The sequence below is a fragment of the Scomber japonicus genome, chromosome 24 (genome assembly GCF_027409825.1).
Source record: "Scomber japonicus isolate fScoJap1 chromosome 24, fScoJap1.pri, whole genome shotgun sequence".
NCBI classification, from domain to species: Eukaryota; Metazoa; Chordata; class Actinopteri; order Scombriformes; family Scombridae; genus Scomber; species Scomber japonicus.
The window spans coordinates 3,392,251-3,397,315 of NC_070601.1; positions in this window are offsets into that span (position 1 = coordinate 3,392,251).

The following is a 5,065-nucleotide window of genomic DNA, read 5'->3' on the forward strand; positions in this document are numbered from 1 at the left end:
TCTATCATAATTTCATTAATTGCTCCTCAAGCCTATGATATAGTGAGCAATGGGCCAACTGTGAAGAGAGCAAGCTTATTTCCTGGACCACAAGGAAAAAATCATATTATATTGAATAAATCCATCCATATTGTATCCATTAAGTCAATATATATAGAGTTAAAGCCACCAAGAGAGAAGCTTGTACTGATATTTTTTACTCCAACAATCAAGTTCATTTTCCGAAAAACCAATATAATTAAAGTCTGGTGGACTCTGAGTTGGATACTGTAGCTTGTTAATTTAAGACTAGCCGCTTATAATGAGTCCATAACACCAACCAGCTGATTGTGTTTAGCCAAAAACAATTAAAAACAGATGAATTCGAGAGGTTTGTTGGATTTATGTTCCTCAAAGTAGGAAAAGTAATAATTTTAGGGTCGTTATACAATGCTGTGACTCCTTTTAGGATCTAGTCTAACATCGTATGTGCTCATTTGCAGTGTTGCATGTCCACTCAGGGAGGATCAAACAAACAAAAAAGAGCAGATAAAGAAAAAGTTTCAACACAAAAAACAAAAAACAAAAAAAAAAACCCTTTCAAAATAAAATAATAATATATAAAAGAGACAAGACAAGCTCTGGCTCTGTCTCCAACACACTGTACCCCGTCCAATTTGCTTTGTTCCCAGTTACCTGCCCCTGCCATCAGAGGGGCTGCCACTGGGGGCCATATTGGGGCCATCTTCGGCTCCCATGGCCCCCTTTTCTCTCCCTCTCTCTCTCGCCACAGCCTTTAAAGTCCTGCAGTAGCGATGTGCATGGCCTTGATGTTTGCCTTGTACCCTACATGCAAAGCTATCATTATCCATGCCTCTTGACAATCGCAGGCCCTGTCTTTGTTACATCTGCAGCTCTTTGCCTTGGGCTATGACATGACTGTACGGTTGATCTCTTCTCTTTTACATATCGCTCCCTGTGTCTCTCTCTTTCTCTCTATTTTTCTCTACTCTCAGACTGTGTATATCATGTTTGATTCTAACTCTGAGAAATCTTTTTTTTTTTTTTTTTTTTTTACCTCTCAGCCTGTGTGTGTGACACCTCTGCCGCTTTGATCCTTTTCGGCAGTTTTCCCTACACACAACTCCGCTGCTATACAAAAAAAAAAAGAAAAGAAAAATTGTGGTATTGATGTCCGACACATGTTGGTTGGAGCGCTCAGGTTTGCTTTGTGCTTTATAGCAGCTTTCACACCATTTCTCAAGGCGGTAAAAGTCCACACTAACAGGCTTCAATGAAACAGTAAAACAAGTTATTCCTTATGTCTAAAAATCTAAAAATCAAAAAAAAAAAAAAGGGTAGAAACCTTCTAAGAATCGGTACGAGTCTTTCAACTCTGATATCACTCCTGCTTTTTTGGGGAGGGGGGTTAAAATAGGTCACTAGCACAGAGGAGACAAGGAAAGATAAAATGCATTACGAATTCCTACCTTATCACCTTTAGAGGTCTTATTGCATTAATTTGCTTTATTACATATGATTTATTGAGGTGGGGGATGATTATAGTTCGGGTTAGTCCTTTAATATTCCTATTTCAGCCTTTAATATTTAGACAGAAGAAGACAGAGGTGTAAAAGATGATGCAAGATGACACTTTATAATGAAACCTTTCACTCTGATGTCTTCAAATTAATTGAAAGCAATTAAAAGGTATTTATATAGTTTGTTAGGTATGTGTGTATAGAATAGTTATAAAGAAGAAAAATAAGTCAAAACTGTTATAATAATCTTATAAAATCAAGAGTAAAACTAGAAGCTAGACCCACTTAAAAGTTTCGGGTTAGTCCTTTACTATTCCTATTTCAGCCTTAACCCTTTATTGGGCAAATAATTATATTTGCTAACTTCTGTAAATATCCTTCCTTCCTTCCTTCCTTCCTTCCTTCCTTCCTTCCTTCCTTCCTCTTTTCCTTTCTCCCTCTCTCGTTCCTTATTTCCTCCGTCCTTCCTTCCTTTCATTCCTTCCATCTGTTCTTCCTCCCTCCCTCCTTCTCTCCTCCCTTCCTTCTTTCCTTCCTCCATTCCTCTTTCTTCTTCCTTCCTTCCTTCTTTCTTTCTTCCCTTCCTCCCTCCCTCCTTCTCTCTTTCTTTCCTCCCCGTACCTTCCTTACTTCCTTCTTTCCTCCGTCCTTCCTTCCTTTCCTTCCCTTCCTTCCTCCCTTCCTTTCAATGAGTGTCCTATAAAGGGTTAATAATAAGACGGAGGTGTTGAAGATGATGCAAGATGACGCTTTTTAATGAAACCTTTCACTCTGATGGCAATTTAAGGTATTTATATAGTTTAACCTACAAGCCAATTTATAGTCAGATTGTTAGATAAGTATATAGAATAGTTATAAAGAAGAAGAATAAATCAAAACTGTTATAATAAAAGTAAAGATAAAGAGTAAAACTAGAAGCTAAAAGCACTAAAACCAATGGAGTTGCAGTTTACGTCCATGTCTGTCCAGACTCATATAATATTAATTATATAATATATCATATAATATGCTTTAGATGTGGATGTTGCTGCAAAAGAAGCTGCAATTTTTTTTTATATATATATATATATAAGAAAAAAATGTTTGATCAGAGTCTTTGAATTCTTAATAAACTGATAGTAACCTACATACAGTACTAACTTATAGTCAAGAGTGTAGAGTAGGGTTAAAAAGAAGAAGAAGAGCTGTAGTGAAATGATAGATTTTAAAAAGATGGATCTTTATAATCACCAAAGCTTCAAATTATTATCCCAAAAATTCAATATCTGACCAATCTGCCCTTCTATTACTGAGTTAAAGTCTTAAATAATGGTCAGTAAAGTGTTTCTTTTTTAGCAGAATATTATGATGTCAAAGTGAAGTTGACCTTTGACCCTTTGGAGTATAATTTCATCCTATTAGACATTTGGTTTCTTTTTTTGTGAGGTCACATTAATCTTTGACCTTTGACCTTAGACCATCGAATTTTAAATCAATACAACCTCGAGTCAAAGGCAAAGAGATTCCTCTTGTGGTGCGGAGAGATAGCCCCCCCCCCCCCCAAAAAAAAAAATAAAGATCTTGGTTTATTCCCTGATTACCACTTTAGAGAATTGTTGTTCCCCTCTATTGTAGAAGTCACAGTGAGCTCCACGTACTGTACAAAGTCAAGATCAATCAATTAAACACATCTCCAAGTCCCCAAAAAAAAAAAAAAAAAATGAACCCCGGTGTGCAGCCATTTACATTTTTGTATTTCAGTCTCAAAAAAAAAAAAAAAAAAAAACTCAAGAGCTTTTAATTAGTTAGCCTACAGTCTGCCAAAAAGCTCGCCTGACCTTCGCTCGCCTCCTCTGCTTGACGTCTGGTTTGTATTCATGTTGCTCAAAAATTCCTTAAAAAAAAAAAAAAAAAAGCATGCATGCAGATAACCACTCGGACCACACATCTTAAAATTCTTAATTATTGTTTTAGCTGCATAAAAAACACTTTCCAAGAAGGCTTTTTTTTCCCTTTTTTCCCCCTCCGATTTATGCCCCTCACTGTTTCTACCTTTTTCCCCACCAAAGGATAACCTCCATCCACTGACCCACCCCTCCCCCCCCCACTACCAGCCACCCTGAAGGATCACAGAGGAACACCACTTGGGAAGTCAACAGCTCTCTTCTCGTCGACCATGGGAGGTACAGTAGCCGGCGGCGGCGGTTTCACAAGCCCACCACCACTCATTTTCAGACGAAGGTCCTGCAGCTGGCTGTCAAACACAACGCGGGATTAAAGGCCTCACCACCACCACCACTACTATTCCCCCCCCCCCCCCCCCCACCCCAAAATATTCCTATATGTCTCCACTGATATGTTCAATCATGACAAATAGGATCACACCTACAACCAGATCTACTTTGAACCTTTACTATAGGCATGTCTCATCTATTTATTCATCTTTTTTCTTATAAAGTTAAAGTCTTCAAAAAGGTGGCCTTGTTGTTGAAATGAAAGATGAAAGATGGCATCAAGTTAAAACAAAAAAAGAAAAAGAAAAAAAAAAGAGTTTTAGGTTAGCGGCAGCAGGAGAGGACCGACTTAAAACGGAGCGTGCTGCAGTTTCACATGGAGATGAGAGAGAGTTTTTTGGCAGGCAGTAACATCCAAAAAGCTGCAACGAGAGAGAGAGAAAGAGGGAGAGAGAGAGAGAGAGAGAGAGAGAGAGAGAGAGAGAGGAGATGGAGAGAAAGAGAACAGAGTCGCATGCAAAGTGCGTTGATTAACTTGCATTGTCTTTCAGGGATGCTTTTTGCAAAACGCTCTGCATTCAAATGAAGTCCAAGACAGGGAGGGGAGAGTCGACACCAGAGAGAAACTAATTCATCTCTCTCTCTCTCTCTCTCTCTCTCTCTCTCTCTCTCTCTCTTCATCTCTATGTCTCTCTCTCTCTCTCTCTCTCTCTCTCTCTCTCCAATGTCTATTTCAAGACCCCAAAAGCCTGTAAATTAATAATGAATGCATCCTGTCCGATTTAATTCAGCGCTAATTAGGTCAGGAAAGTTTGGGAGCGAAAGGTACGGTCCAGGCCACGTGGTCGGGTCTCTCAGCGGGCGGCCACTTTCATGTGGCGAGGAAAAAAAAAAAAAAAGTTGAGCGTTGAACAGAGGGATGGCAGGGGCAAGGCCAGTGCCAACAGCGCCAGCACAGGGACGAAGGGCCAGGGCTGGAGACAAAGATAATACAACCCAAGAAGTGGCAGCTTCAGAAAGCTACTGACAAAAAAAAAAAAAAAAAAAACTGTAGAAACCACCAGGGAGATATCAACTGTGGGCCTTCGGAAAGAAAAAAAAAAAAAAAAAGAGAGCTGTCAGTCTGTTTGTTTGGACTGCGACCGCTGAGAAATAATTATTCCCTTTTAATTACAATTTGAGAGAAAAGAAAAATGCAGCGCTCAGGCTTAGGATGCCCCCTCTGTCTCCAGACATGGGAGTAGCTGGTGTAAAGAGGAAGGGGGGGCGGGGGGGGGCGGGGGGGGGGCGGGGGGGGACAGCACAGCACAGCGCTGCCCGGAGGATTCGCAA